This window comes from Eufriesea mexicana, unplaced genomic scaffold (genome assembly GCF_001483705.2).
Source record: "Eufriesea mexicana isolate 0111107269 unplaced genomic scaffold, ASM148370v2 scaffold12808, whole genome shotgun sequence".
Taxonomy (NCBI): Eukaryota; Metazoa; Arthropoda; class Insecta; order Hymenoptera; family Apidae; genus Eufriesea; species Eufriesea mexicana.
This window is the reverse complement of record NW_016920357.1, coordinates 3158-13174: the sequence shown is the minus strand read 5'-3', so window position 1 is coordinate 13174 and position 10017 is coordinate 3158. Positions and strand designations below refer to the sequence as shown.

The 10017-nt window shown below is 29.1% G+C and overlaps 1 protein-coding gene across 2 annotated transcripts in view; it reads left to right on the top strand.

Annotated features, from left to right (window-relative positions):
* Positions 1–10017, top strand: part of LOC108553752 (RNA-binding protein 42) — a 19392-nt gene that overhangs the window by 8781 nt on the left and 594 nt on the right. The window lies entirely within an intron of this gene.

Here is a 10017-nt window from a genome sequence, read left to right as displayed (position 1 = left end):
TTCCAATTTTTATACTATATTACATACTATACATATTTTATTCATGTTATACATGTAATATATATGTAATATATATTATAATATTATATTATATATTATGTATTATATAATACTACATTATACTAAGAATTAAGCATTCCCTCCTTTTCCACATCTTCCGGGCTTTTCCATTGTCTTTCTCCTTTTCGACATCTTCTTTGTCCTCTTATCCCCTATTTCGTCCTCTTTGTCTCCATTCTTACTTCTCCCGAACCGGTTGTTCTTCGCGGTGGTCGGCCGGTCGCATTCCATCGACGAGAATCCTCTTCCTCCTCATCTTCTGTTTCGCGCGCGGGATGAATCAGAGTCATACACATGCTGCTGCGATATCCACGGTGACCACACGGTGGGTGTGAAATAGCACGCATATTTCCGTCGATATATTTATTTCACGACGAGGGACACGACTCGATTACAAAATAAACATATTGTCTCTCAAGGCGGTCGTATATTACACGGGGTGGCTCGGCGAAGTAGGCGGCCAAAACTTCAGGAGGTTAGGCTATTTATTGGATTGAGTAACAGGTTCGTTCGGATTTTTTTTGCCGAAACTCGGCATTATTAGCTTTCCACGAAATCCATCGGCTAATCACTGGTATATAACTGATACTGTGTCCTCTGCACGTGTTTTCTTCATCCTTTCTCTTCTCTACGATCTCGATGAATTGTAGTGGCTATCAAACTGCAAATATTCGTGTACCTATGTAATTAACAGGTTGACACGCATAAGTCGTTATTCGTTGCAACTGAAATTTTTTAAAAATAATAGTAGTAAAATAGTATCCAAAAATATTAATATTAAGAAAGAAATTTGACGTGGTGTCTATAGCATTTCCTTGATTTATTCTTCGTTTTGAATTTTTGCATTATATCCAACAAGTTCATTGTGCACGTCTTCGATCATTGTTAGCACATATATTAACAAAATACACGTGATGTAGATTTACATTCGAAGCACGAGTCGAGAACTGTGAAATCTTGCAACGAAAAATTGTATGGAGGAAAATTTATAGAAATCAATCTTTTATGGAAATGAATTGTTATCACGTAGAGCTAGTGAAAATTAGCTGAGATTTGAACGCGTTAATATATTTTTGAATCTGTACGAACGCCAGTTTTGAGATCTTAAAAATTTTGTTGCGTGTATAAAGCATCTGTTACTTGTAGTCGTAAAATATGCAAATATCTTTGGAAGATGCGAGCAATATGTAAGTGATGTGCACGATATAATACATATATTCATATATTTAAGGTCACCTTAATCTTTTTCAACGAAATGTTACACTTTTGTCCTCGTGGTCATACAGGACATGTAAATGTGGATATGATGATGAATATAATGAATAGACAAAATTGTAATAGCAATTGTTACCATTGTTATTTAACACCACCAGAATATTACAGTACGATACAATATAATACATTCAAAATATTTCCTACCAATTTTCGAACACTTGTGTATTATCTTGTTATTGTTGCAAAATCAATTTTTCCCTTTTCCAAAATTTCGTTCATAGAAAGATACGATGTTTTATGTTGAATTATACGAATCTGGACACTGATTGTTCAAATGAAAAATTATAGGAAGTATAGGAACTTGTTAAATGAATCATCCATTTCTCTAAATTACTATATCCCCTGATATGTCTGGATAAATGAAGTTTTATGATAATTGTTTCCATGAACAACTGAATCAGTCATATATAATCTCTTTTTAATCTCGAACATTCCCTATATTATTCTTTCGAAAACTTTTTATAATTTCTTAAAATTCATAGTATCATTTTTTCCAACGAAATATAAGATTTTTAGAATTTTAATGATTTTTGATATCTAAATATCAAAATATTCTTCTGTTTGGAAAGTCTTCAGAGATACAATCTCCTGTTTTCCATAATAATATTTAAATAATAATATGTAAATATAAAAGATGTTCTTTAATTGCTAATACAAATGTACAGAGATGCAAATATTTTTTTACGATATCAAGTAAAGATCTATTTTAAATATAGATCTATTTATTTAGATTTGTGTCGTCTCTTTGCGAATTTCTACATTTGTCCATCGAAAAGATAAGCCAGTTTCTAAATATAGAGAAAACTGTATTTCAAAATATTCAGCCTTCTATTATTAGTTTACACATATCAGCATCACAATCTTGTATAGATCTATGCTTTTTCATCTTCCAACCTGTACACATCTCGTTTCTAAATTCCTTACAGCATTTTGGAACACCAGGTTCGTTAGTCACGTTGTCACTGTACGTATCGCAAGTTTCATTTCTTGTCCACACCTCGTTCTTCCTACTCGTTGGGGATGAAATATCGTTCTGTGACGAAATATGAATATTATGCTCACTTATATTCAGACGTACTTGACTGGTTGAAACTTAAATTAGAATTGAGTGTTACCACATGCAAAGTACTTTTCCCAGCCATCTGTGATTTGATTTTTTCTTAGTGACAAACTATAGTGGACCCTATAGTGTCTCAATATCGAAATTTCGAAATATTAAAATTTAATCAGTTTGAATTAATTCATGTATAAATAGACTCATTGTCCACTATAATTTAGATATAATTATTAGGTATAATTTGTCTGATATTTTAATCTTGTATGTTAGTACTTAATATATAAATCAAACATAATTCTTCCTTATAAAATAAACTAAAAGTGTATAATGAAATTTTTCATTCACAATAAAAGTTTCAACGAAAATTTGGAAATGTAATATCAACCAAAGAAAATATTGTTTTATGATAAAATACGGATATACAGCTTAAGATTAAAAGAAGAAATTTTTGAGACTGTTTTATTTGATATGATGTACTTTAGACAATTTTGGTGAATATAATTATAAGAAAGTTTTGTTTGTGTAACCTGTGAAGTATATTGTACTTTCTAAAAAGTACTTTTTGTTCCCAATCAAACTGAATGGGGTTAATTTTTTTGATCGGTGTACATTTTGGTGTATTAATACGATATCTGTATGAATACCGTGAATAGGTTCGATACTGTTTGCACACCTCTCTGTTGATTGAGAAATCAATCATTATGGTCGTTGGCAATTAACGTAAAAAGTTCTTCGTAATCATGCACTTAGCTCACTGTAGCATTTTTATGTCGTCTACAGTCGTACACAGTGTTCATTTTTTAAATTATATACATTTCCCATTTTAATAATTTTAAATTATATACATTTCCCATTTTAATAATTTTAAATTATATAAATTTCTCGTTAAATTTTTTGGTATATAGATAACAATATGTACACTGATACATTTTTCTAATTATTGAGCATAAATTCCAGTATTATATATAAATTCATTTTAACAACGTTAAAATACAATAAAATAAAATAAAGGAAACATATTATAATAATAATTGTGTTTTTGTTTGTGTATTTGTGTTACAATAACGAAATTTGTAAATTTATATCAGTAAATTTCCAATTTATCGTTAATTAAAATTTTCGGAATGAATTTTAAATCGACTTCGTTTTCTTTTTCTGCACCACACTACCAGAAATGACTATTATTCTAAAAAATTTCCAATCTTTTATATTAAAATAAGACACCTAGTATATAACGTCAGCGACAAGTGGTAGGACGAGAATTTTATCAGACGCAACAAGTAGTTTAAATATATGTAACGAGAAAATCAATGAATTGTTCCTTTTCTCTTGTTGTTTTACTTTTATTTAAACGCATTTTGTTATACTTTATATTTCATTCCATTTTATTTTTATATTCTAATTTAATATTCCTATTTGGTATTTAATATGCTATCGAATATGAAAGGTTAAGTCATAGAGATGATGACCATTTGAACGGATATGTGAAGGAATGTTTGAGGTACCTGGTGTGACTCGATTTTTGCCGTTGTCCCAGGTGAAACCTTGCAATCACTTTGATCGAAATTACACACCTGATCAATGACTTTACCTTTCTCCTTAAATTTCTAAATATGTACCTTTAATCTTCACTCTCATGATTCAACTTCATTTCAAACTGCAAAGAGTTCATGACCACTTGTCGCTGTTTCATCCCACCAGTATCGAATTTTTTTACAATTTTCTTCCTGATTTTCCCGAACTAAAAGAACTTTAATACGTACACTAAATGTCTTTAGGTATAAGAATATTATACTCATTACACAAGTCTCCGAACTGATATGCCAAATAATTTTATTAATATTTTCGACTAAAATCGTGGTGAATAAAAGAAATTGTATAAATAAAGGAAGAAAATTCACGAATTTTTTGTTTACAGTTTTTATCATTCAATAATGGTTCAGGAAGAGAATACATTCTTTAAAAATTTTTTTTTTATTTATTTTTATTTGTTTCCATTCACTTTTATATTCTCTAAACTCTGTTTCCAAGTAATTGGTTGGTAATTTCATGTGAAAAGTACTTTTATACGCGCGTTTAATATAATAAACGTACCTTTTGAATATACATCCCATTTTAATCGTTCGAGCAGCTTATTTTGAACTAATAGTCCGGTTGTTCCTCAGTAATATAATCTTATTAATTTAATTCTTAAATTAATTGCTCTGAAATGCAAAGATAAATGTCATTCAGTATCGCTAGAAGCTATTTTTCGTATAAATAAGTAAAAATTCTATAATGATATGGAAGTACATAAAAGCAAAAGACATTTTTAAAATAAAATTTCATCTTAATTTTCCTACTATTATCTCATTAATTTTTAGTTAATTTAATCGTTACTTACGTTTACCTGATATTCAATTATTACCTTTATATTCAATTATTATTATTATTGGATATTTCATTCCAAACTTCCAAAATTCATAATTTTAGTAGCAATTATAATTTATCATTTCTTCTGTCGAAATGAAAGATTTTTGTTATAAATTGCAAAATTCGCCTGTTTATTTTTGCAAAATCTATAAGAAGTTTAAACACCATTTGCGTTAAGAAAATTCCAAGTTCTTGAGAAAAAAGGCTTTTCCATGAAATGTGAAAAATTATTCTGTTGTTTGAGTAGAGAATTGAGGAGCAAGCATGAAATTAAGAGCAGGAGTGGTCGCGAAGAAAAATTTTTTTAAGAAAACTTTAATGTTCTTGGGTATTTTTCTATTGGTACTTTTCACTTTTCCATTTCCTTGTATGACGGACGAAAAATTGAACCGTACAATTTCCTAAAACATCCACAACTCACTTCATACTTCTCTAACATACACTATCACTCAAAAGTTAGGTATTAGTTGTTAAATTTTTAGGTAGGAACTACGGAATTGATTTTTTGACTATTGTATATTTTAACATTTAGTTCTACATTTAGTTCACTTTGGTGTATTTTTAATAAAAGCAACACTTTTTGGTAATATTTTATTAAATTTACAAAATTTTACTTAAAAGACAGTTTTCGTATAATCCTGAATGAGTCTCAAAAACTATTATCCTCAAGGTAAAAGTGTGCTTTATGTGAATGAAGCTACTCCATTTCTGTATAAAATTTTTACATAATTTTAGTGTTTTTGATATAATTTTGTACCTTTATTACCTGTTATATAGAAATTCTTATATCGTCAATTGGATATGCATAGCAAACTATGTAAAACCAATAAATAAAAATAGTAAACTATATATAACAATAAGGAAGAGACACTAACAAAGTAATAATAATTTAAAAATAATAATAATAAACAATAATATAATGACAAAGAAATAATAATTAAATAAAAATACAAAAAATAATAATAAAGGTATAAAGTATAAATACTAAACTAAGAATAGTAATAAATTAATAAACATTCTACTATACATTTTTCAAGTCATTATATGAAAGTATAGTGTATTCTAACATTTCACTTTAATTCTCCAGAGGTGATAAAAGAATAAAACCCTTTCTTAGAAATTTTTGAATCATTTATTTCCTTAATGTTCTCTTTTTTTGAATGTGGTAAATCATTATTAATACTAACTTAGCAGATACGATTCATTGCCATTTGCTTTACGAAATCTGTATTTACCATTTGCCTTTGTAATAATAATTAGATATATCTTTGAACTTGTCAAATATTGTTATTGTAACGAACGAATTTTTAAAGTAATTTCCAGATGCTACTTCTATTTTGTTGCTCGTATATAATTACAAAATTGGTTTAAAATTCTGCAGTAAATAGAGTCTAGATTCGAATAACATGAAATATGCATGGTGTGGTTTGGAACAGACGAGGAAAGGGAAGGAAGTGAGAAGCGGAAATCAGCTTTCTAAAATAACGGAAACAGGATAGCAGGAAATATTAACTGAATTCATCAAACAATTATTCAGCCATATCTCCAGAATAATTACCATCGTCGTGATAGTAAAGGCAGGACACTCAAAGCATTGGTTATTTCACTGTTAAATCGAAGCCAATCATCCCGAATATTTTTATGAATTAATTATTAATTCTTTCAGTTATTTCCAAAGAAATAAATATTTGTAAAGAAATAACATCGGAATTCAAATTATCGACTTATGAATGAAATTGAACGAAAGTAAATCTAAATCATTCTAGATTTACGTATTAACTAGGATAGTAATACAGAATGCCTAATTATAGCAAAAAAAAAATAAACATGGACAAAAACGAATAAGTCACTTGGATTAGGTTAATAAAATATGTTATTTAATGATATACATATGTTGAACAATAAAGAAATATTATTTGCCTTATTCAGCATTTAATTTAGCTACTAATAGAAAACAGCACAAGTATGATGATTGTTTTTAGTTAACAGCATACCCAGTTTTTGTTTTATTTACTTGTATTTATTATGCAAAATAATTTTGAATGTTTCTAAGAAATTTGATTTAAGTTTCTTATAATAATTCAATATAATTCATATAATTCAATAATAACTTCAAAATAATTATTTAAAATAGACGTATCGAGAAATATTATAAAACACAAAAATTAATTTTTATGAACTAATGTCACCAAATTAGTCTTCCTAAATATCTCATGGGGCTGAATATAATTTTGCAAGCGAAATAATAAGAAAGCAAATTGCAATATGGCGAATAGTTCAAACAAAAGAAATATAAATTTACTAATTTGTAGCGAGGGAAATATAGCTATGATTCCTGGAGGTGAATATAAAGAATAAAGTGGAATATTAACATAATTTTGAGTATCAATACGAAAGAAAGTATAGGAAGCAAATTTAAAAAACTTATTGCGAATTTAAATTTAAATTTATAAAATTTCGAGCTTGATACTGCAAATTTTATTTTTGAACCAATCGTTATCACATTTAACATGGCTTAAATGTATTCTGGTATTGTTACGATGGGAAACCTTATTAAAATTTATCGTATTGTTAATAGAAGTAGGTATATTGTACTTTAAGGTTTCAATGAAGGAGCTTCAGTTAACAATAACGATCGATGGAGTTTAACAGAAGTAACTGCATTTTACCAACAGAGTTATATTTGAATTGTATAGTGCTTTTGTGGAACAATATAACACTTGGTAAACTTTTTCGTGCTTGATTTGTAAAAGCTCACAACACGTTTTCCATCTTCTGTCAAATTGGCACCGTGCGTGTAAGATATAAAGGATGGCGAATAGGATTAATATCTCATGGAACATTTTTCTGATAAATTTTTATTTCCTCTTCATTCTAACGTTCTCTTTTAAGTTTCGCTGGAATTATTTCAATGTACACAGAACAACCTGGTTCTTGTAATTTTACAATTGATTTAATCGTTATCAGGTAGTATCCCAAGTTTTCCACTGCATGTACACGTATCTTTACGAAAGTTACCGAGGGTTCGAAGGCCAGGTCAGTCGGAAAAACCCAGGGCAATACGTCAGGCCCTTAGTACGACCATATTTGGTCATATTGGGAGAGGCATTAGAAAACGCGTACAGGGTGTGCATGGTGAGAAGAAGAATCTGAAAGGGCAAGGACGTTCTGAGTGAGGGGGTTGTTGTCGAAGTTAGTTGAGAGGAATTGTCGAAAGAGTTGTCAATAGAGTTGTTATCGAGTTGAGAGTTGTCGATTAGAGAGTTGCTAAGTCAGTGGAGAGTTGTCGAGTTGAGAGTTGTCGAAGTTAGTTGCCAGAGTTGTTCTTGTTGCTAATAATTGTGAGTTGCTAACAATTGTGAGTTGTAATGGGAGAATTGCTGCAGAAGTGTGGGTTGAGCGTTGTGATAAGTCGTAATAATTCGTATCTTTATCGTTACTCACATACCCTATCACTGTTAATTTATTATTAAATAAATATATATACCATTAATAAATCGTCGCTACAATCATTATTAATTTAACATTTCCAATATTTTAATAATTTAAATTTGTATTCCATTTTTCCATTTTCCATTTAAATGTATGAGGAGCGAAGCTGAGAAGTAAATTTTTTGAAAGGTCAATCATTGTACAGCAGCATGATGAATTAATTAAATTTACCTTTAAAGTCTGTAGAACATATTGCAAGCATACTAAAGCTCCCTTAATGTATGTTTTCGGATGAAATATATTTTAACAAATTTTTCAAATTTAAATTGATACGTGAATGTGATCAAGGGATAATCACTTTTCTTAGAAACAAAGCTTTGAACAAAATAGCTCATGTTGTTCTTTCCGAACGGTATTATTACTAAAAATTCGTTATAAATTGTTAACTAAGTTTTAATAAAATTATTCATTTTATTACGAATTCACAAAATTAAAACTTCTTGAAATATTGAAATGGCATCGTCATTGAACAATTGTTAGCAAAATTTAGTATCTTAATTCTTAAATATTTTGCATAGCCATATTTAATATATTAAAATTAATTTGTATTTTTACATCAACACAATACAAGTTTTTCTTTTAATAATTTTAGATATATTTCGTTTATTTTTTTACAATATGACGCTGCTGTAACTATTATTTTTTACTTTACTTTTATTATTATTTTTACATCATTATTAACTTATTTTTATTTTTACTTTATTATTATGTTGTTATTATTATTTTATTACTGTCTTGATTTTTCTATTACACTTATTACTTTTTGCTTCATTTCTATCATAATTTTTGCGTTATTATTAATTTAGGATCGTATTGGGGCTAGAATAATATTGCAATACTTAACAGAACAAACATAAGCTTTATTAATAGGATTAATGTAATACAATAGTGTAGAGATTGAACGGAATAATATAAAAATGTGAGAATGACAATAAAGTTACGAACTATTTCTCGGCTTACTGCAACGCTCGATAGAGTATCATAATATTACAACTCCATTCGACTTGGACTCTTGACCTGACAACTCAACTCAACGACAATTGCCTTCGACTTCAACTCAATATTAACTGTCCTCTAATCGGTCCTGGCTTACTTTATCTTTCTTACGCTTCATGCACATGCTTTTCAATGTTTCAATTAAAGAATCACGAGTACGAGGTAAATACCAAGCTACAAATCGAACGTGCTAGTGGAAGAGTTCAAAAAGAGGGAAACGGGCCAGAAGCTCCCGTGGGTGTGTTCGCATCGTCGACCAAACAATGAGACGAATCCTAAAGGAGTTCACTTTGAATATCGTTGATACCATGGGTGATATCACCCTTCTATCAAGATTTTCGAGTAGAATAGAAGGGGTCTTGGTTGTTCGTAATATGTTTTTTGTGAAAACCACTTAAGCCTGCGGTTTATTTGTGCTTCTTCCGTATCCCAGATATTGACTTCCTCTTGCAGGGACAGCCAGGCAATTTCTTTCGAGGTATCGAGACAAATGTAGCATACGCGAGATGTATTGCGATGGTTTTATCTTGTTAATCTTGTACATTATTCATCCTTATTCGTTGTTATTTAACACTATGACGGCCAGTTAATCTTCAGAATGTCTGTTTGTATTGAAGAATTTAAAAAATATTATTCTTATTATTTAGAATAATAAAAAAATATTAGTATGCACACGATAAGATAAATAAATAAATACAGAAGGAAAATGAGTAAATATATATATA